A 24699-nucleotide genomic window follows, 5' to 3' on the forward strand; every position below is an offset into this window, starting at 1 on the left:
TTTCCTGGCCATCGTTCTGTGAGAGAAGTCAGTTTTTCAATTTGTCACAAACATAATCAGAACTAGTAATGTATGCTGACTGTAAATACTCTTATTAAGACAAATGAGTGGTTATTCTTACAAACGTTAGAATCCAGAAACTAATTCTGGCCTATTTTACTCTTCTTTTTGTTTTCTTATCGTCGCACTCAACTAGCCTGAATGCAAAACCTCCTGAGTTACATGCATAACTTGGTTTTCTTACTTTCTTCAAAATTCAAATGGCTCTGAGCACTATGGGACTTAACTACTGAGGTCATCAGTCCCCTAGAACTTAGAACTACTTAAACCTAACTAACCTAAGGACATCACACACATCCATGCCCGAGGCAGGATTCGAACCTGCGACCGTAGCGGTCACACGGTTCCAAACTGACGCGCTTAGAACCGCACGGCCACACCGGCCGGCTTACTTTCTTCTGCCTTGCTGTTATTATAAGCGATTTTCCATCTTTCTTTTAGACTTGCTCCCTTTACTTCCACCTTCGATGGTTAATGAACACTAGAGGCAAGCAGAATGGTTTCATTAGCAAAATGTACATGGTTCACATGTGTTCCAACAACACGTATTCCTTCTTCTTTGTCACGTTTAAGGGCGTCAAAATTCTATAGGATTGCTGAGAACAGTTTCGTTTGATGTAACATCCAACACAAAAAAGAAAGTAGATAATTAAGGACAACAAACTGGGACAACAACCTACAGTCGACTTGACCGTATAAAATTTTTTGAACGACATTAAACAGTTACTTTATTGTTGAAGACACGAAAAAGAAGCGAATCGTTTTTTCACTAACTCTGTTAATTATTTCGTACACTGAGAACCCATTGTTAGATGAAAGCTGAAAAGTTAATAAAAAGGTGCTGCAAGAAGGTCGTCCTGATATTTTCTGCAAGCTGTTGACGGAATAATGCGTTATTTTTGTCAGACTTGTGTGTTGACTGTGAAGTGATAGCCTCTGCCACCGAATGTATCAGGATAACAAAATGTAGCGGGAAGAGGTAGAAGGCACGGTAGTAAGACGAGTACAAATCTTTCGGAATCCCTCCACGCACTTTCCGTGACATATGCGCCGGTAACCCTCTCAAAAGAAAAACATCAAGTGCCCTTTGCTCAGCCTCCTGCAACAGAACACTATTCGCTTCATCGCTCTCACCCAACTTGTAAGTATATTCATTAATTTCCGTTATCCTGCCCGGAAATTTCTCCATCGTCTCCCGCTGTCTCTTTGACATTACACTTAACCTCTACGTAAAGTACCGAGCGCTATTCTGTTTTTTGTACCTTTGTAAAAGCCCTTTCTTTATCTGCCTGAACTGTCCTACCTTCCTTAAGGCCTGAGAACACCCTACATATGTTTTTGCTTCATATGTTAATCAAATCATGTCTATATGTAACAACTGCTCATCAGACCAACCATTCATCACCGCTGATGTCTCCAAGTCCTCCACAAACGAACGCACATCCTCAGATGCCTTGCCAGAAAACGGAATAATCAAACTCGCGGCAGCTGGATCAAACTCCTGCGCCCTAGGCAACAACGACTGATCAGATGCGGTTTCCCTCTCACTTCTAGATGTTAATTGATTTCTCAACTGCGTATTGTCTGCTGCCACTTGTGCTACTTTTTCTAATAAAATCCGTACCGCTTCCGGTTCTGACATACCTCGCGTCCCCGACTCTGCCATTGTGTTGGTTTCGTTCCCAGTTAGTCCCAGAACGAAACATCTAAGTACAAGAATAACCCGACTTCCTACACCTCAGTATCTTCATACTTGGTAACATCATACTCAAACCAATACAAAAGTAATTAAATGCCACGAAAAAAAAGAAAAGAAATCTTACTGCCCTAAATACACTAACACTAATTCTGATAAAAGAAAATAATAATGTTGCGCAAAAGATCCAAAATGTGGCTCCTGGTAGGCCATACTCAGTACATAAGCAAAAAATAAAGTGTCCAACACTCAAAATAAAACTGGTCAAAACTCAGCACATCTTGTGACCATGATGGGGGCAGTGGGCTCAAACATCGCACTGGACAGCCGACGTCTGCTATTCTGACACCAAATGTTGTGGCAACTTGTGTCACCAAATGTATCACGATGACGAAATGTAGCAGGAAGAGGTAGAAGGCAACGTATGAAGACTTTTCCCAACTTTCCAAGTGATTTATTGTTTCCAACTACAGTGCCCTCGTACACCTCAGTCTGTGTCACAGGGCCCCGCAATGCTGAGGAAGCATCCCAGAGGCCCGTGCAATACAATGCTGTGTCATGCAGCCTTGTACGCCAGCAGACTTGCGGTGTCGTCAGGATGCCGGCAGTTGACTTGGCGGTGTGCGTCCCTGCCGACTCAGTGCCACTCAGTGTGAGCTGCAGGCGGCCAGTTGCGTCCTTCTCGCCGGCATGGCTGAGATCGCAGCAACAACAACAAGCACGCGCTATCCGCAGCTGAATCTGTGACCCTCGCCTCGGATGTCACCGGTGCGTGTTGGAGATCAGAAGACTGCCCTTGGTAGTGAGCCATAGAGTGACCCGCACTGGCTGGCTGCCTAGGACCCTATCGGCCTCAGAGGGTCGAACCAGCGACCCGTTGTGGGCTGGGACGCTGGCGTCCCATCTGCTGCTGCGTGTAGCTGGTGGTGTGACACGCCCTGCCGTCCAGGAGAGCTGCCACATTTGAATGAATCCCATAAAAACCCACACCAATTTATATGCGGCTGTGCGCCTCTGTTTTGCTAACGCACTGCTCCAAGTCACGTACTCATAACACCTAGGTCGGCTGTGGGACCCCTCCGCCTGTAACCTGCGCCATGCACACTGCTGCGTTTACTCTTTTTAGCAGGTCTACAGCCCTGTGACCTCCATTCTACTTGGCAACCGCTGGTAGCGTAACTTACAGTCAACAGGCCCGCTCCTGGCCGTAACTTGTGCACTCCGAAATATTGCACCAAGACTGACTTTTCCTATCCCAAACGGTAGTGCCCCTACAACTGCATCTCTCCCACTCAGTCACATACCTCTTTTTTCTTAGTATTGCTTAAGTATCTCGTCACTGCAGAACTCAAAAATTTGTGTATACAGAAGGCAATTTCCCAACTAACATGCTCATTCACTGACTCATCATCGCCCAGCCCAAACCACTAAGGATATAAACCTGAAATTTGTAGAAAGTGTTGATTTTATACTGGAGGCGTCTTTTATGAAGTGACTTCTTCCAAACCTCTAGAGGGGTGAAACAGCGGAGGAAAGGTTTTCTTAAAGAAAGATGTCACTATTAAGACAATTTACAAGCTAAACCTATGAGAAACGATATTTGGTTTCTCGGCCAGAAATAAAGAAATAGGTGTTCCAGCAGTTTTTGAAATATAATTCATTGAATCATCATCGTGCAGCCCAAACAACTAAGGATAGAACTTGAAATTAGGAAAGCATGTTGGTAGAATATAGTAAGCATCATTTAAGAAGGGACTGTTCAAAATTACGCTCCTAAGGGTTTGACATTTCTGATCGAAGGCTCTTTGAAAATACGTCGCTATTAAGCCAGTTTTGAAGCTAGAACTATGAAAATTGGCATTTGGTTTCTCGGCAGAAATAAAAGAATACCTGTTTCAGAATTTTTGTAAATTCAACCACTGAGGGTGTAAAACAGGGGATGAAAATTTTTGAGAAAGTATTTCGTTGTGTTAAGAAAATTTTAAAGATAAATCTAAGAAAACTGGTTTTTCAATTCTCGGTTAGATATTAAAAAAAATGTGTTTTGTGACGAAGTTTGTATGGAAATGCTACCACAAGAACCCAAAAAGGATTATTAATAAGTCTCCCAAAATCGCTTTTTGATCAGAAGAACATTCGGCAAATACCACGCTTCTATGACCGTATTTAGGATGAAAAGCTTAGAGGATGCTGAAATTTGTGAACAACATAAAAATTTGATTAAAGAAAATCAAAAAAAAATTCCGTACAGACCACACAGTCTACGCGAGCGAAGCAGAGGGTACTAAGCTACTTTAAGTACAAAATAAGACTGAAAAAAGGACATTACACGTTTGTATATAGGCAACACTTGATTCGTTGATGCACTTTTTTTCTGTCACCTCTGATAACCTCGCCACTGAGTGCCCATAAGCTCAAACATCGAAACCAATCTTCCTGAAGTTGAAATTATTTACAGGGTGACAATTATTGAACTATATGAAATAAAATCGTCACAATTTCTGAATGGTTTGCGTTAGGACGTTGAAACTGCGCGTTTGGCCGCGGGACATTATTGGAACTAGTATGCGGATGTATGATTTGGTTTAGTGACGAAGCCCAATTTCATTTGGATGGGCTCGCCAATAAGCGAAAGTGGCGCATATGGGGGACTGAGAATCCCCATTTCGAGATCGAGAAGTATCTTCACCCTTAACGGATGACTGTGTGGTGTGCAATGTCCAGTCACTGAATAATTGGAGCAATATTCCTTGATGACACGGTGACTATCGAACGGTACGTGAAGGTTTTGGAAGATGATTTCATCATCATTATCCAAAGTTACCCTGATCTCGTTAAGGTGTTGTTAATGAAAGACGGGGCTCGACCCCATCGAAGGAAGAGAGTTTTTGATGTCCTGGTGGAGCAGTTTCGGGACCGCACTCTGGTTCTGGGGTACCCAGAGACCACTGGCATGGGCCTCGATTCACCGCCATATTCTCCGGATCTGAAGACATGTGACTCCTTCCAGTGGGTATTAAAGACAAGATGTACGGCAATAACTCAAATCATTGCTGAGCTAAAACAGCCATTCAGGAGGTCATCACCGAGAGAGGTAGCGCAGTTTTTAACACACTGGACTCACATTCGGGAGGACGACGGTTCGAGCCAGCGTCCGGCCATTCTGATTTAGGATTTTCGTGATTTCCCTAAATCGCTTCAGGCAAATGCCGGCCGGGATGGTTCCTTTGAAAAGGCACAGCCGAATTCTTTCCCCATCCTTCCATAATGCCATGGGACCAATGAAATTGCTGTTTGGTCCCCTCCCCCAAACCAACCAACCAAGCAGGAAGTCATCGACAGCATCGATGTTCCGACACTTCAGCGGATCATGCTGAATTTCGCTATTCGTCTGCGCCACATCAGCTCCAATCGTGGCAGCCGTATCGAACATGTCATAACCCAAATCCGAATATCTGTAGTGACGTTTGCACGTTGAATAATGTGTGTGCACGCCGTAGTTTGTAAGTAATTCAAGTTTTTGTTAATATAGTTCAATAATTATCATCCTGTATTTGTGTTGTAATAACAACATGCGTTAAATCGTACATATGAGAAAAAGCAAGAAGGAAAGTTTCAATTTACGTTATCAAAGTCTGCAAATAAACATCTATGCCGAAACCATCTGATGCAGAATGGACGACATTTTATACGTTTATTACTCGGTGCATAAGGTGGCAGATTGTAGCGCTCTACACGTGCCCTTATATTCTTTGGTGAAATATGCGGTGCGTCAGTAACTCCGTCACAATATCATACTGGCTAATGTGGTCGGTTACAGTGTTAAGCGAACGCCTCTGATTTCCTACAACTCCATTATATAACCAGAAAGTCACACATCATTGAAGAACCGTCCACAAATGCAAAGAGTTCTTGGAACTGAGTTCAATTCTAAAAAAGGTAAATTTTCGAAGTATGGGTTCCACCATTCGTTGTTACGCAGTCGAAGGGACTGGACCGTAAATCGATAAATTAAAGGTATACCGCTGCTGGACGTAAAAGAGTACTGTACGCAGAAGCTTGAGATGATATGCGAAGCTAGAAACCACGCGTCGCTCGTCGCTACATCACGTGCGCTGTATTGCCCCACTGAAAAGGAGTTTTCGGGATAGCCGGACTCCGGTACTGCGTGTTTAGATGGTCGCGCAGACTTTCACGTGGAGCTGTCACAACTCAGGCCTACAGAGAAGGCATTCGTTATGAACGTAGTCACTGTAACACAAGGATAAAAAAAGTTGATCATTTTACAGTGTAATAGTTCGTATTAGATAACACTACATTAAACAGTAAAATATACAGTACACAGAGTGGGCAGCTTGAATTTCCTCTCCGGGACGTACTGAAAAAATCCGGGATGCATTCAGGAAACAACTTTCAGCACGGAGTCCTCTTCTCTATACCGTATAACCGCTGAGACCACCTTGACAAGAATTGTGGCACTTACTTCCAAGCCTCTCTTAGACACCATCCCCATTGCTCTATGTTCGTTATTGATTCAGAGTTGAATTATATTATGTACTGAGATAAGTTATGCATTATCCAACAAAAGTATATATCTTTTAAATTTGAAGCATCATCTAATTATGAACAGAAATTGTTTTGGTGGTAGGCTGTCTCACAGTTTATCTTTGTTGGGTGAGGCCTTTACACTTCGGCTGAAATCCCATAGATGGGACACACAACTAACGGAATATTTATAAGTTCGTCAGCTGTACAATATATCTGAAAGATAGGGATTCTGATTTTATAGTTTCAAGTAAGTATGGGCAGTGGAGAAGGCAGTCCACCAGTATCCGCAATAGACTGCTTTTAAGCCGCAATACTTATGGAATTTTCCTGCCATTGTTTCCCTATAGTAATTCAGCAGTTTAATGAAATGATTCCTATGAAAAGGCCAATTTATCAACTTTTAAAAATAAAGTGTATTACGGCCAAAATTCTGCCAAATATACGACAGTGATTTTCAGTAGCGCATGTAAAAAATCTTGGCGTGAGGGGACGTGATTAAAAGTAAAGTACCATCATAGTTGCAAGGCCACTACCAGTAAGCTAGAGCTTGTCAGGGTATTAGGAAAAAAATGGTTCAAATGGCTCTGAGCACTATGGGACTTAACTTCTAAGGTCAGCAGTCCCCTATAAGGTAGAACTACTTAAACCTAACTAACCTAAGGACATCACACTAATCCATGTCCGAGGCAGGATTCGAACCTGCGACCGTAGCTGTCACGCGGTTCCAGACTGTAGCGCCTAGAACCGCACGGCTACCACGGCCGGCAGCGTACTAGCACTTAGCCTTCCATTAGCTGTTGAAATTATGAGTCACGTCGAATTCCGTATAACCACAGGAATATTTGCAGAGATTTTATTGCAACCAACTTGATTGTTGAAAAGTATGTACGCTGCTGCCAGCTGTCTAATTTATGAAACATGCTCAAGCTCCGTCTCTAATGACCACGTCTTTGACGACTCGTAGTAAACTGAGAAAGAACTATAATCCAGTCGTCAAATTGTTAACTACTCTTGTTAGATAATAGTTTTAGATACTAGCCCACGAACTCTGATGCCAAGTGAATGTTCATACAGATGTTCACCGTGTTAATATCGTATAAGAAAGAACATTGCGGTTATAGAATAATTTTTAAATGTTGCGAGGATGTGTATAAAAAGAGACCTAGTAGCAGAGGTGTGGGACGAGCGGCCAGAGTGATGAAGGCAGCGCGGAAGTCGCCGCGTAGTAATCGAGATTATCGCTGTCGACGCCGTGCGGCGAGAATTTATTCTACGCCGGGGCTGGTGACTAAAGCTGGCGAGCGCGGCCCCCCTACAAAGGCCGTATCACGGACGGATTACGCTCGAAAGCTGTTTTATGTGACGATTAAGTTGTGCCCGCTCGCGCCAGGGGCGAGTTATTTCCACATGAGCGCCGGTGTCACGTTTCTCACAACACGGCACGCTGCGCCTCTCGAGCCTGCGTTAAAAGTCGGACTGCCGTGCGGTCGCCCTGCAACAGTTGTGAAATTTCCTACTTCTCTACGACTCTCGTGCTGCTACAATTCCTTTGAGACGGCGTCCCGAAGCTGACTCCGAAGCGAGCACGCTGCCACCTTCACTCGCCTCTGCTTCTTCTTCAGGAACCTCATACTGATGTATGCTTTTTCAAGCCACACACAGTTAGAATGTCAATCCCGAGAACAGAAAATTATTCTGTTCTCACATTGATGCTCCGATGGCAGCAACTGTCCGAACTTGAGTGACGATATGCGTCGAAAACTGTTGAATGATGATGACGATGATAGAATTATTTGGGCGCACAATATCGAGATGTTTAGCGGCCATACTGACATCTTAGGTGACGAATGTCGTGAACAATAACTAAAAATGTTAAAAATTATGTTGCAACGAACATGTAAAATATTTATTAGAATTTACTACGTGAGACACTTTGCTTCTTATAATTTCTTAAGAATTCGCACAAAAGGGAGGACAGAGCTCAAAGAGAAGCTACTGCGATGCTGTAGCAGATGATTATGGACGGTTGACTGCTAAGTCACAAACAGGTGAACCAGGCATTCTGCAACACATTGGAAGATTCTACCTAATGTGTTATGCTGGAGTTTGCACAACTCACAAAACTTTAAAACCTTTACCACATTTTTTCTCAGCAGCAGCAGAAAAAGGGGCCACAAGCCGCACAAATGGTGTGGAGCAAGAAGTCACTCTTCACAAGAGATCTACAGAGGTGGGTCAGGGCCACTTCACCCTGTATCCGTGACGGAAAGGGGGATCACCACGGCTGGACAGTTAGTTACTAAGAACACAGCTTATTTCCCAACACTTCAATTCAAGTGGCTTATGTCCTTCTAACGTAACGTTGAGCAAACGACTCGCAGGAATTTCTCTGAAGTATATGTTTCAGAAACAATTTTATAAAATTGTACGTCCCTCAGAAACTTCCAAGACGGCAGTGTCAGCTTCGTCACTTCCCCCCGATTCCACCACGCTCAGGTATCCAGCAGAATATTATTTCAATAATCTGGTCATGCGGATGAACAATTTACAGATCATCTCAAGCAATTTGTTTCCTGGGTATATCCGTACAGTCACTTAAATACACTCCTGGAAATTGAAATAAGAACACCGTGAATTCATTGTCCCAGGAAGGGGAAACTTTATTGACACATTCCTGGGGTCAGATACATCACATGATCACACTGACAGAACCACAGGCACATAGACACAGGCAACAGAGCATGCACAATGTCGGCACTAGTACAGTGTATATCCACCTTTCGCAGCAATGCAGGCTGCTATTCTCCCATGGAGACGATCGTAGAGATGCTGGATGTAGTCCTGTGGAACGGCTTGCCATGCCATTTCCACCTGGCGCCTCAGTTGGACCAGCGTTCGTGCTGGACGTGCAGACCGCGTGAGACGACGCTTCATCCAGTCCCAAACATGCTCAATGGGGGACAGATCCGGAGATCTTGCTGGCCAGGGTAGTTGACTTACACCTTCTAGAGCACGTTGGGTGGCACGGGATACATGCGGACGTGCATTGTCCTGTTGGAACAGCAAGTTCCCTCGCCGGTCTAGGAATGGTAGAACGATGGGTTCGATGACGGTTTGGATGTACCGTGCACTATTCAGTGTCCCCTCGACGATCACCAGTGGTGTACGGCCAGTGTAGGAGATCGCTCCCCACACCATGATGCCGGGTGTTGGCCCTGCGTGCCTCGGTCGTATGCAGTCCTGATTGTGGCGCTCACCTGCACGGCGCCAAACACGCATACGACCATCATTGGCACCAAGGCAGAAGCGACTCTCATCGCTGAAGACGACACGTCTCAATTCGTCCCTCCATTCACGCCTGTCGCGACACCACTGGAGGCGCTCTGCACGATGTTGGGCGTGAGCGGAAGACGGCCTAACGGTGTGCGGGACCGTAGCCCAGCTTCATGGAGACGGTTGCGAATGGTCCTCGCCGATACCCCAGGAGCAACAGTGTCCCTAATTTGCTGGGAAGTGGCGGTGCGGTCCCCTACGGCACTGCGTAGGATCCTACGGTCTTGGCGTGCATCCGTGCGTCGCTGCGGTCCGGTTCCAGGTCGACGGGCACGTGCACCTTCCGCCGACCACTGGCGAAAACATCGATGTACTGTGGAGACCTCACGTCCCACGTGTTGAGCAATTCGGCGGTACGTCCACCCGGCCTCCCGCATGCCCACTATACGCCCTCGCTCAAAGTCCGTCAACTGCACATACGGTTCACGTCCACGCTGTCGCGGCATGCTACCAGTGTTAAAGACTGCGATGGAGCTCCGTATGCCACGGCAAACTGGCTGACACTGACGGCGGCGGTGCACAAATGCTGCGCAGCTAGCGCCATTCGACGGCCAACACCGCGGTTCCTGGTGTGTCCGCTGTGCCGTGCGTGTGATCATTGCTTGTACAGCCCTCTCGCAGTGTCCGGAGCAAGTATGGTGGGTCTGACACACCGGTGTCAATGTGTTCTTTTTTCCATTTCCAGGAGTGTATATCGTAATAATATGGGTGGATGATCAGGAGGCTATAAGATTATTCCTGCTGTTTTCTGTGACCGGTGCCCTACAGAACGAGTTATCACGACGAGATGTGGTCATCCACCGTCGCTGTGCTCGCTTTCAGCACGCTCAGTGGCGCACGTGAACAAAACAGATCGAAAAACTACACACACACACACACACACACACACACACACACACACACACACACACAGATCTGGGAAATAGGAGGATCATTTCCCTTACACCAATTTCCATGATATTTTGTGTAGCCTTCCGGAATAATATTACCTGACTGCTGTACAAGTTCCAGTTCCACAATTGCGATAGTTTATGATGTATTGTTAGTATCTGCTGTCACTTCTCCTCAGTTGCTGCGACAATTATGTTTATCATACAGATAAGAAAAATTTTGTTGATATCATGTGAATGTATTTCTTCCCTTTCCTGTGCCTTTGTCCCACATCGGCGCAGGGTCGACATGGCTATGAACGGATTTGGAATGGTCAGTTTACGGAGTGGCTGGATGCACTTCCGGTCTCCACTCCATTAGACCCACGGAGGGAATATGTGCACCCCTGCTGGTATTACAAGTGAAAATAATGGTATACATCAATCATGTTTCGTCTATTCATGCTAAAAATCCTCAGTAGTATACGTTTCAGGTCACATTCATTCATCCATTTGTTGTTCTGTATGTTAGACTGAGGAGCCAAAGAAACTGCCACACTTGCATAATACCGACTAGGGCATCAGCGAGCAGCCGGAAGTGCCGCATCACGACCTGGCATGGACTCGACTAATGTATGAAGTAGTGTTGGCGGCAACTGACGCTAGGAATCCTGCAGGGGTGTCCATAAATTCGTAAGAGTACGAGGGGGTGAAGATCTCTTCTGAACAGCACGTTGCAAGACATTCCAAACATGCACAATTATGTTTATGTCTCGGGAGTTTGGTGGCCAGAGGAGGTGTTTATGCTCAGAAGAGTGTTCCTGGAGCCACTTTGTAGCAATTCTGGACGTGGGAGTTTCGTATTGTCCTGCTGGAATTGCCCAAGTCCGTCGAAATGCATAATGGAAATGAATATATGCAGGTGATTAGACAGGACGATTACGTTCGTGTCACCTGTCAGACTCGTATCTAGACGTAACAGGGGTCCCATAGCACTCCAGCTGTACACGCCACACACCTTTACAGAGTCTCCACCAACTTGAACATTCTCATGCTGACGTCAGGGTCCATAGATTCATGAGGTTGTCTCCATATATGTAAACGTCCATCCGCTAGATAGAATTTGAAACGATACTCGTCCTACCATGCAACATGTTTCCATTAATCAATAGTCCTAAGTCGGCGTTGACGGGCCCATGCGAGGAGTAAAGCTTTGTGCCATGCAGTCATCAAGGGTACACGAGTGGGCCTTCGGGTCCAAAAGCCAATATCGACGATGCTTCCTTGAATGGTTACCACGCTGACACTTGCAGATGGCCCAGTATTGAAATCTGCACCAGTTTGCGTAAGAGTTGCAGTTCTGTCACGTCGAACAATTCTCTTCATTCGTCGTTGGTCCTGTTCTTGCAGGATTTTTTTTCCGGCTGATGTGATGTCGGAGATTTGATGTTCTACCGGATTACTGATATTCACGTAACACTCGGTAAGTGGTTCAAATGGCTCTAAGCACTATTGGACTTAACACCTGAGATCAACAGTCCCCTAGAATTAGAACTACTAAAACCTAACTAACCTAAGGACAGCACACACATCCATGACCGAGGCAGGATTTGGACCTGCGACCGTAGCAGCAGGACGGTTCCGGACTGAATCGCCTGGAACCGCTCGGCAAAAGCGGCCGGCACACTCGTTAGTAGTACGAGAAAATCATCATTTCATCGTTACCTCGGAGCTGCTGTGTCCCATAGCTCGTGTGCTGCCTATAACACCACGTTCAGACTCACTTAAATCTTGATAACCTGTCATAGTGGCAGTAGTAACCGACCTATGATCTGCGCCAGACACTTGTTGTGTGCCCGCAGCTCGTGGTCGTGCGGTAGCGTTCTCGCTTCCCCCGCCCGGGTTCCCGGGTTCGATTCCCGGCGGGGTCAGCGATTTTCTCTGCCTCGTGATGGCTGGGTGTTGTGTGATGTCCTTAGGTTAGTTAGGTTTAAGTAGTTCTAAGTTCTAGGGGACTGATGACCATAGATGTTAAGTCCTATAGTGGTCAGAGCCATTGATATCTTATCTATATGATGAAGCATAGGTTTCTGAGATGTTAAAAATTACATAAAAACGTACACTGTATAACTAGCAATACAGGCATCACGTGACATGTTAATAAACTTTTGTCAATACATCAGAGACAGACATAAATTAAGTACTTTGTTGATAAACAGTTAACTGAACAGTATTTTGTTAATAAAACTATATGTTAGGCAGGTAACGGCCTTGCCGCAGCGGCTACACCGGTTCCCGTGAGATCACCGAAGTTAAGCGCTGTCGGGCGCGTTTGGAACTTGGATGGGTGACCATCCAGGCCGACATGCGCTGTTGCCAATTTTCGGGGTGCACTTAGCCTCGTGATGCCAATTGAGGAGCTACTCGACCGAATAGTAGCGGCTTCGGTCAAGAATACCATCATAACGACCGGGAGAGCGGTGTGCTGACCCCACGCCCCTCCTATCCGCATCCTCCTCTAAAGATGACACGGCGGTCGGATGGTCCCGGTAGGCCACTCGTGGCCTGAAGACGGAGTGTTTATGTTAGGTAATGTTTTCGGTTTCAAGCAATAGTTACTGTCTTTATTTGTTTGACACTAATATATTTATTAAGTAAGCTTCCAGAGAGAGAGAGGGGGTTAATATAGCGTTTATGTGCTGTACGACTCTTGGATTTTGTTAATAATTGATGGTGAATGAATGAGTGAATCACTTTGTGTGATCATGCAGTTAGTCACACATGTGCCATGAAATATTCGTTGTAGAATAGTCAATTTAGATATTATATAAACGAAATCTGCACTTCTCTCCTCAAGGCAAGAAAATATGGAGTTGGTTTGAATTTATTTTGCTTTTTGAAAATTACTAACTTTTTGCATATTATTAGCTTCAATTCGGATCTGAGGAATGTTCAAGAAAGAAAATTACCGCGCTATCCGGGAAGAGCGATGACCTTTCCGGATATCCATGCAATTTAACGTAACCCTTCCGTGATTCTGGGAGCGGCGCCGACCCCGGATCGAAGGAAGAAAGGAAGATTAGAGTTTCACGTCCGGTCGACAGCTTGGTTGTTAGAAACAGAACACAAGATCGGATTGCGAAGGGATAAGGAAGCAAATCGGCCAATCCCTTTTCAAAGCAACCATCCCAGAATCTGCTTAGATCCATTTAGGGCAATTACGGAAAATCTAAGTCTGTGTGGTCGGACAGGGATCTGAACGGTTCTGCTCCGGAGAGAAAGTGCAGTGTGCTAACCACTGCGCCACCTCGCTAGTTAACACACCGGCGGATAAATGACGAAGGTCGGTATGTGGCCATCCTGGATATGACTTCTAGGCCACGCCAGACGAGCTGAATATGAGGCTGGTAACCGCATTCCGCCGCATTCACACGACTCTAAAACAATTACAAAAGGATCCCTCACTTTCACATGGGATACCAGTTTTAGTACACAAATTCAGACTTGGGGAAAGGATGGCTACTGGAAGGGCATCAGGCCATCCTCCACCACAAACATTGCCAAATCCAATAATGAACATGCCGATCCGTGAAGATACGGGATAAAAGCGAGGAAAATGAAGCTCCCCGAAGGAATCTGAAGCTGACTGGCCACAGTAGGTTCCAAACAATGAGAGAAGAGAGAGAGAGTGCGTTCTGCAAGCGGATGGTAATTACTGGCACACTTCTCAAGGAAGCTCCCCGAAGGAATCTGAAGCTGACTGGCCACAGTAGGTTCCAAACAATGAGAGAAGAGAGAGAGAGTGCGTTCTGCAAGCGGATGGTAATTGCTAGCACACTTCTCAAGGAGTTCGGTTCCAGCTATAGTACACCGAGGAAGCGTTGCCTGGTCTTTTAGTAGTTACATAAATCTGTTTTAATTCGCTTTTCCTGAGAAACTGTGTAATCCGTAAATGGACGATATCTGTTGTATATGTCCATTCCGTATGCTTGGGGTTTTTACTCAAAATTGGCACTTTTTCTCGGCGGACCGAAATATAGCACATGTAGCATCGAATGTGAAAAACTTCAGTGAACTGTTTATTATTGGACGTGCAGACTTACTGACTGACAATGTGTGCACTTCCAGACTATTTACTGGATAAGGTTGTGGTTCTTTCGACAGGACTATTATGCATACTCTGGCTACTAGTATGAGACTGTGCTGTTTGAATGAACAGAATAGCAAAAACTGTGACCCAGTATTTGTTTGTACATCTGTAATTGTGACGGACGTGGTAGCAGAACCTATATCGCTGGAGTGATAATACAACACAGACGGTTTAGTAAAGAACTCGTCAATTTAGTAGGTTTAGTCGGACCTGATACTAAGGATCTTCTGGTCCGTTATATGGCAGAGTAATTTATGTATGCCGCTGTCACTTATAGTGAAGCCAGTCTATTATACAAATTTTATGGGTGGAGTCACATTACACGTCGCTTCATGGCATGCAGTGATTTTAAGGAGCTCACTGGAGTCAGTGAATAAATTCCATGAAAAGAGAGCCGGCCGCGGCGGTCTAGCGGTTCTCGGCGTGCAGTCCGGAACCGCGCGCCTGCTACGGTCGCAGGTTCGAATCCTGCCTCGAGCATGGATGTGTGTGATGTCCTTAGGTTAGTTACGTTTAAGTAGTTCTAAGTTCTAGGGGACTGATGACCACAGTAGTCAAGTCCCATAGTGCTCAGAGCCATTTGAACCATTTGAACCATGAAAAGAGAACGACGACACGCCGCCGCAGTAGGGCACTAAGGGAATCGGAGCAAATGAGAAAACCCTTCCCTCTCTCGCGTCTCGTCTGCTCCAGCGCTTTCAGAGTCACGTACAAAACCTTTTTCAGTGGTCACTGATACCCTGCGTAGTTCTACTCATTTAACGATAAATACAAAGTCAGTTCGATCGGCACTGGATTCCAAAAATTACAACGATTCACAAAACTACAGTAACCCAGTAAAACTACACCAATCACCACTAAAACTGAGCATAACGCTATATTTTTCTCTCGTTTTCGGTGAGATCTTTTGCTAACCATGGTGGTGGTAGCTGCTGTTTGCTTTGCGCCTATCTCTTTTCACACACCCATGAAATCCTAGTAAACTTTACCTGTCGTCTTTTTCCAGTTTTCTTTTGAATTAGGACTGCAACAGCCTTTCCTTCCTCAGCATTTTCAGAATTTCGTTTTTTCCGTGTTTAATCAACTTACTAGGCACATAGTTCTCCAGCTCACGATTTATAATCTGTTTAAACTCTGCCCACAATCCCTCTACCTCTATCTTACAGGAACAAAGTGACGTCAGTTCGCTGTCTAAGTGAGATACTAACAACCGCTTATCTGCTCTTTCTAGGAGAAACACTCTCCTACCCCTCTTGACTAATTTTCGTAACCCTAGTTGCTATAATGACATCACGATCGCTAATCCCCGTCTCCATACTGACACTGTCGATAAGGTCCGTCTTGTTTGTAGCTACGAGGTCAAAGATATTTCCATTGCGTCTCGGCTGCCGAAATACCTGTTCATGGGAGCTTTCAGAAAAAACATGTTCAGAAGTACTTCGCAAGAATGTCTGTCTGTACTCCCCGCAATGAATCCATAGACTTCCCAGTCTATACTGGGTACGTTGAAGTCGCTCCCAACTGGTATTGCGTGAGCTGGATATTTACGCGCTACTGAATGCAGACTTTCTTTGAATGACACTGCCACAGGCCGGTGACCGATAAAAACATTTAGCAATTAACTTGACTCCACCTAGGCCTGTTATACGCAACCAGATAACTTCACTATCACACTCTACTTAGACCCTAGAATCAAACGTAACTTGGTAGCAAACTGAACGAATCATAATTACACTACTACTAAGTAACCAGCCACCGCGTACTGCCCTTGCTTTGAACCAAAATACTAAGAAGGTATCCCTGAACAATCTCTGAAAATTTGCCGTTGGGATTCTCGTTCACCCTGTATACAGCTGACATTATGCTCAGATTTTATACTTTGTCAGACCCAACTAGCTCCATTATTACATCAACATGCTTAAGGAAACCCAAACGTACCATATGCAACTCAAACGAAGGTAATGATACTCAAGCGTAGTGACGATATTTCAGTTTGTTTACTACTTTTTTGTGATGAAGAAGTATGCTGATGTTCCACCTTCTTCAGACAAGTTAAGAAACTTGATGAATACATAAAAATAATCTTTCACCATGAATCACGGGACAAGGAAATGGACAAGTAACATTATGTTACAGGGGCAATGTTATTGCCAACTGAACTTTCCAGGCACGTTAGAACTTAAGTCTGCAACTTTTTTATCTCATACGTTCCCAACTGTGTAGCCACTCTCCTGGATAGCTTGCAGGACTAGTACCACTGGGAATAAACTTTCCTCCTTCCGAAAATTTCATTACAGTGTTCCCTCTGCCACAGAAGAAAACATTTATTTTAAGCACAGTTCACAGGCTACCATTATATCGTCCTCTGTCACAACCATTTGTTCCTCCCGTTAAGTCTTTGAGCGACGCTCTGGCATACTGAAGCTTTTGGCACAATTGGCTGTAAGTGAAATACTCAGTTGGTGAGACCTTCGTCCAATACTGGTAATAGTTTGTGTTCGAATTATGATCGTGTACAGTTTTAACCCACAAAGAGTTTTCATATGTGGGTATCTGGAAGTGACAATATATTCAGAGTGACTTAGTCGGAAATGAATGACTGATGATGCCGCCACTTCTATACTTCATTCAAAGGTTTCACTATCCCTTCTCAGCTCGTATATTAATAGTGGTGAAAATAATCTAGTGGCCAGTCAGGTGTCATTATAATAGTTATCTTTCGAGTTAATTCACACAGTAACATTTAGTATTCTGTAGCAACAATCGCATGAAAATCAATTACATTTTCAAATTTGTCAAGGCTCTACATCGCAGCAAAAAATTGGATGCTATATTTTCTTGACTCTCACAAGCCCTTGACCCTACATCGAATCATAGTTTACTGCATTGAAACATGACACATGTACTTTAATATCAGTCGGCTGGGGAATGTTTCGAGAGACACTAATACAGTTTTAGCTCTATAGATGTTGCAAAACGCATAAATCTAGACTGAAAGTTAAATTATTACAGACAGTGGATAGATTACTCTGTGTTATACAAGTGGATAACAGGTGAGCGTAGTTTGCTGACGGTAAAGTTGGTATATATGAGATTCGGTAGCGAGAAACGTATTACAAAATACAGAAAATATACAGAGAGAAACGTGTACTGCAGTGAGTTACAGTTACAACGTAAAGAGTGCGCAGAATAAAGATGAAGGTTGAGAAAAAACTTTTGAAAATAGCTACAAATACGCAGTAAAATTTCGTGGATTTCGTTTAGAGCGAATAAAGATGATAAGCACCGTTCAGCTTACTGAAACTGTGGGAACTGGGAAAAGTTATCATGCTTCGTATGAATGCCGGTTTCGAAATAATATCCCTGTTGAGATGTGTAAGAATGTAATTTTCTTCTCTCTTTGAATTGTAACACTAAAATAACATAACTAAGCTCTTGCTTTGAGGATAAAAATGGCTTTTCTACTACCAAACTGTTGACGATTCCATTAAGAGCAGAAAATAAAACGGTGACTCGCGTAGTTTAAAGGAGTAACATCTGAAGCGATCAAACATCGACAAACACATAAAATCGTTGTCTGTGTTGTATATGCAATTCAGCCGGTTACTGATTAAAGTCCAGGCTCTAGCCCTGAGTTGCCAAGCCCTAAAACACTCCTAACGTATTACTCCGTTTGTGGTGAATGAAGAGTAATTCTACCAAAGGATGGTGTAAATGAGATGCACGACTGTTACAGGAAACTCGAAATCCAGCGTTGTTCCCCGTTCAAAGCTGGTTACTTAATTATCGTCACTGACAGTGTGTGCTTTTACACCAAACAAAAAGATGCTTCACTGGAGACAAACTCGTCCATAGGATGAATGCACTTTAATACTGAGGAAGTAAATGTCTTTTCAATTTGGCTTTCACATCTATCAAAGCTTGCCTTGTGAATGGGGATGACGCATCTAACGCCTTTGATCAATATACTGCGTTAAGCCGTACGTCCCCAAGTGACTGCTGTATCAGCGTTGATCAGAATGAGGGATAGAAGGAAAGTAACCACATATCAACTCAGCAGAAACGCTTCAACACACCAATAAAGAAACGTTCTCGCCTGCGTAACAAATCGACATCTGATAGTACGGTAACTTGAAAGGTCTTTCTAAAGAATAGAGACGCTTAGGAAGTTATAGGCCAGGAACACATTTCAAGCAATTTTATATGACCTGTTGTTGCATTCATGATTTAATAAATATCTAAATATAATGAGAATTTTGTTTTAGAGGGGATACAGTATGAGAATATTTTTCAGTTTCTTTAGTTACAGTTAATACTAGTGGGAAGCTATTTCATTCTAATGAAGAATTAACTGTTGTATATTACAGGGAAATAAATAAAACCTCATTGTAGTTTAACCTAATGGAAACGTTATGAATGAGCAAGGCAGGAAGTATTACGTCGTGCTCTTAACTCGGGCGGGAATGCGAAGTGTCACACATGTGAAGGAATCATACATACAAATTATTCAACCAAAACACATCACGCCTTTCTAGTCAGATGAAACGATAAGAATAATTTCACTTGAGAATTCTCTGACGGGTTGTCTACTCCTACACTATTCACCTGAGAATAACAGAAATAAAAGAAGGTAGCCAACTGTCATCATGATCTTAAAAACTTCTACGCATAAAACACCGTTCAATGTTTAATGATATACCGTGAAGTATGACTCTTTTGGTGTTTGATGTAGCTGCAGATAGTGACGTGTTTCGAAACACTGCCCATTTCGAAACAAATTATACATCTAAGACTCGGAGACATTTCCATCAGGTTGAGAAAAGGATCCATTTGTTCTGATATTTTCGTGAACTTGTCATTGAATGAAAGGCATATTAATTACTGTTAAAACTGTGGGACTACGTATTGTAATTGAAAATGAACAAGTTTAGTAGGTTACACGGATGTTGGTTATACAGAGTAAGTAATGATCTGTAGACAGTCTTGAAGAAAATAGATTTGGTGAGTAATATTGTTGACCAAAGATACTCAGCGAACTGCTTGCTCAGAGCATGCAGCTTACATGCTTTAGCTCTAGGAACATTTTAACCAGGTTCGGCACGTATAGAAAATGTTTATTAATGCTACACAGTGGTACTAGCGTACCCAAAGAATGTGTACTTTTTCTCATAACTATTTCAACTACATGTCTGACTACATCATTACATTTTGCGATCATTTCTTTGAGAAATAAAATAATATCATTAGTTAATAGAGGCAGTAAGCAAATCATTAACTTATTTTTTTGGGATATACGGACTTTAAGTAAATAGTCTCTTATATTCGGCTTTCCCGGTCTGAATTACAGGTACTAAATGAATATATTCTATTCTAACGTACGTCAATTCTCAATATAACTTTTGTCATTGCACGTCTTTGCAACATCAGATTTGTAATTCCTTTGCTGGACGTAATATACAGTACTGCCAAAGCGAGCTTTCTTAAGTATGTAGCTTTGTGTTTTATTTCCTCCTTCGTAGTGTTTTGTGGTCCATTCTATAGAACCACAGAAATTATTCCAGAAATATCGAAAACGTTGTAAAAGAGTCTCCTAAACTAACACTTTATCCTTACAGCCGTGGGATATACAGGGTGTTTCACTAAATGTGCTTGACTCTGTAAGTTACGAAGTAATAGGCGTCGGAAATATTTATTGCTGTAGGTCACCATAAGAAACCATACACTGCTATGAACATAGTTTATTGTGTTATTAACCAAAGAGCTACAGCAAAAAGATACAAATTTTTAAGTGGAACAATAGTTGTTTCTATCATGCACTGCAATCAGTATACATCAATTTAAATTATAGTCCTATCACTTTTAGTTTGGGAGCTACAACCCTTCAAAGCTTTTGCTCCTTTACAGAGGAAGGCTGTAGGCGCTTTTGAGTCAAATTTCAAACTTCAGTTACTCCGTTTCGAAAGAGTGATCCTTTAGTTGTGTTGCACAGTGTATTTCATAGTGATCTGTGTTGATAACACAAAATGTTTGGTGAATCCTTGACGAGCTCACTTGATATACATAATGGACTACCGAAGAGTTTACAGAGATAGCTGATTCATGAAGAAAATATTCACAAAGCCGGACATGATTTGTTGGTGAATACCAAAACCCAAATAGATAACTGTATACTGACAGTTAATATTACGGAGTAATTATGCTTTAGTTGCTCTTCTCAATTATGGTGTCGATATAAATGGTTGAATATAAATACGATGTAGGTGAAGAGACGATGAATGTGATAAGGCGCAGAAAGTAATTGAAAGCGCAGAGCTGCGTTGATGGTTGTATCCTGCTCACATAACTACAACATCTATGAAGCAATTATGTCAAAATAGAAATCTTTGTGCGAAATAGAATCTGATCGATGTTTGACGATGCAAGATGCAAACAGATATAACTGGATGATGGATGTAATGAGGTACCTGCTTCAAAGTTTAGTGTTTGAAAAGATAACCGTAACTGATGGGGCACAGTCGTTACCTTAAAGCGCAAGACTGCAGAATTTGCTACCTTTCTAGATGTAGTTTATCGTACATCGTTAGAGCAACTGAGGGTTCTAAGTAACTGGAAAAGAAGCAGAAATATCCTATTTTCCATAACGGGAATCGGATAGATGCGTATCATCATCATATTATCGTCGTAATATGATATAGAATAAGGCACACAAATTGTGAATTTTTAATACTGGAGGTGGAAAACCTTCTCAGTACAAATCAGCAAGGTTGACGCGAACAACAGTCCTGTGAAACTTTCTATGGTCTGTTCTTACATGAGATCTAGAATGTGGCAATTAGCTGCTCTCACGTTGCCGCCGTGCTCCTAGATTTTTGAGAGGCGTTTGCCAGAATAAAGCACTATTTTCTAGTGAAAAAGATTGAACTTCACGGGTTAATTAACCAATTTAGCAATTTTACTTAGATACTTACAGCAAACAAGACGTTTGGCGGCTTGAGGTAAGCAGTTATCGCTACTGGTATACACTGATCAGCCAGAACATTACGACCACCTACCTTACAGCCTGTATGTCCACCTTTGGCACGGATAACAGCGCCGACGCGTCGGGCTCGGAAGCAACGATGCTTTGCTAGGTCGCAGGACGGAATTGACACTACATCTGCACACACAAGTCACCTAATGCCAGTAAAGGGAGCGATGAGCTCTGACGCTATGTTCAATCACATCCCAGATCAGTTCGATGGGGTTCAGATCTGGTGAGTTTGGGGGACAGCACATCAATTAGGATTCGCCACTGTGTTCCTCGAACCACTCCATCATACATGTGACAAAGCGCATTATCTAGCTGAAAAATGCCACTGCCATCGGGAAACATGGTCGTCATCACTCAATAGAGGAAAGTCCACTGGACCTGACGGTATACCAATTCGATTCTACACAGAGTACGCGAAAGAACTTGCCCCCCTTCTAACAGCCGTGTACCGCAAGTCTCTAGAGGAACGGAGGGTTCCAAATGATTGGAAAAGAGCACAGATAGTCCCAGTCTTCAAGAAGGGTCGTCGAGCAGATGCGCAAAACTATAGACCTATATCTCTGACGTCGATCTCTTGTAGAATTTTAGAACATGTTTTTTGCTCGCGTATCATGTCATTTCTGGAAACCCAGAATCTACTATGCAGGAATCAACATGGATTCCGGAAACAGCGATCGTGTGAGACCCAACTCGCCTTATTTGTTCATGAGACCCAGAAAATATTAGATACAGGCTCCCAGGTAGATGCTATTTTTCTTGACTTCCGGAAGGCGTTCGGTACAGTTCCGCACTGTCGCCTGATAAACAAAGTAAGAGCCTACGGAATATCAGACCAGCTGTGTGGCTGGATTGAAGAGTTTTTAGCAAACAGAACACAGCATGTTGTTATCAATGGAGAGACGTCTACAGACGTTAAAGTAACCTCTGGCGTGCCACAGGGGAGTGTTATGGGACCATTGCTTTTCACAATATATATAAATGACCTAGTAGATAGTGTCGGAAGTTCCATGCGGCTTTTCGCGGATGATGCTGTAGTACACAGAGAAGTTGCAGCATTAGAAAATTGTAGCGAAATGCAGGAGGATCTGCAGCGGGTAGGCACTTGGTGCAGGGAGTGGCAACTGACCCTTAACATAGACAAATGTAATGTATTGCGAATACATAGAAAGAAGGATCCCTTATTGTATGATTATATGATAGCGGAACAAACACTGGTAGCAGTTACTTCTGTAAAATATCTGGGAGTATGCGTGCGGAACGATTTGAAGTGGAATGATCATATAAAATTAATTGTTGGTAAGGCGGGTACCAGGTTGAGATTCATTGGGAGAGTGCTTAGAAAATGTAGTCCATCAACAAAGGAGGTGGCTTACAAAACACTCGTTCGACCTATACTTGAGTATTGCTCATCAGTGTGGGATCCGTACCAGATCGGGTTAACGGAGGAGATAGAGAAGATCCAAAGAAGAGCGGCGCGTTTCGTCACAGGGTTATTTGGTAACCGTGATAGCGTTACGGAGATGTTTAATAAACTCAAGTGGCAGACTCTGCAAGAGAGGCGCTCTGCATCGCGGTGTAGCTTGCTCGCCAGGTTTCGAGAGGGTGCGTTTCTGGATGAGGTATCTAATATATTGCTTCCCCCTACTTATACCTCCCGAGGAGATCACGAATGTAAAATTAGAGAGATTAGAGCGCGCACGGAGGCTTTCAGACAGTCGTTCTTCCCGCGAACCATACGCGACTGGAACAGGAAAGGGAGGTAATGACAGTGGCACGTAAAGTGCCCTCCGCCACACACCGTTGGGTGGCTTGCGGAGTATCAATGTAGATGTAGATGTAGATGAAGGGCTGTACGTGATGTGCAACCTATGTACGGTACTCGTTGGCCGTCGTTGTACCTTGCACGAACTCCACTGAACCCATGGACACCTACACGAATGTTTACCAAAGCAAAATGGATCGGCCGCAAGCTATCTCCGTCCCGCATTACAGGCGTCAAGGAGCTGTTTCCCTGGAAGACGACGGATTCACGTTCTCCCATCCGGACGATGAAGAAGGTATCGGGATTCGTCAGATCATGCAACTCTCTGCCACTGCGCCGACGTCCAGCGCCGATGGTCCCGTGCCAATTTCAGTTGCAGTTAACGATGTCAAGACGTTAACATTGGCACAAGAATAGGTCGTCGGCTGCGGAGGGCCATCGTTAGGAGTGTTCGGTGCACTGTGTGTTGAGACACGCTTGTACTTTGCCAGAATTAAAGCTTGATGTTAGTTCCGCCACAGTTCGCTGCCTGTCCTGTTTTACCTGTCTGCCCAGCATATGACGTCCGACATCTGTAACGAGGAACGGCTGCCCAACCCCAGGACGTCTGGATGTAGTTTCACCTTGGTTTCGCAACATGTTGAAGACACTCACCCACAGCGTTCCTCGAACACCCGACAGGACGTGCAGTTTCGGAAATGCTCGTGCGGAGCCGCCGGGCCACCACAATCTGCCCTCGGTCAAACTCAGATCGCGTACCTTCCCCATTCTATATACGGACAGCATGCCTACTGATACTACGTGCACAGCGCGCGTGTTTGACTAGCAGTCATTCTTCGCTCAGTGACGTTGCTGCCACCTGGACGGGTTTATATCGATAGTAGGTAATAATATTCTGTCTGCTCAGTATATAGGAATGATCTAGTGGATTATTTCAGATGCTCCGCGAGTCTGTTCGCGGATGATATATTGGTGTGAAAAACTGTAAGACATACTGTGGATCTGCGTTTGTTGCAGGGACTAGAAGATACCGTTTGACATATAGAAATTTAGCATACTGCCCATACATATGAAAGTTAACCAATATATGTTCGATCACACGATTGGCGATCAAATACAGGGAACGGCTACACGCACAAAACATCCTGGAGCATTCGTTCTGTGTGACTCAAAATTGGAACAATTACACATAACTAGTTGTGAGACATGCAGGTGCCCAACTGTGACCTGTTACAAGAATCCTAAGGAAAT

General features: G+C 43.8%; 1 protein-coding gene and 1 pseudogene across 1 annotated transcript in view; one reads left to right on the plus strand and one right to left on the minus strand.

Moving 5' to 3' along the window:
- The window catches only part of LOC124554855, a 1084893-nt gene that overhangs the window by 943594 nt on the left and 116600 nt on the right, over positions 1-24699 (minus strand). The window lies entirely within an intron of this gene.
- Positions 12768-12885, plus strand: LOC124557078 (annotated as a pseudogene).

The sequence above is a fragment of the Schistocerca americana genome, chromosome X, assembly GCF_021461395.2.
Source record: "Schistocerca americana isolate TAMUIC-IGC-003095 chromosome X, iqSchAmer2.1, whole genome shotgun sequence".
In the NCBI taxonomy this organism is placed as follows: Eukaryota; Metazoa; Arthropoda; class Insecta; order Orthoptera; family Acrididae; genus Schistocerca; species Schistocerca americana.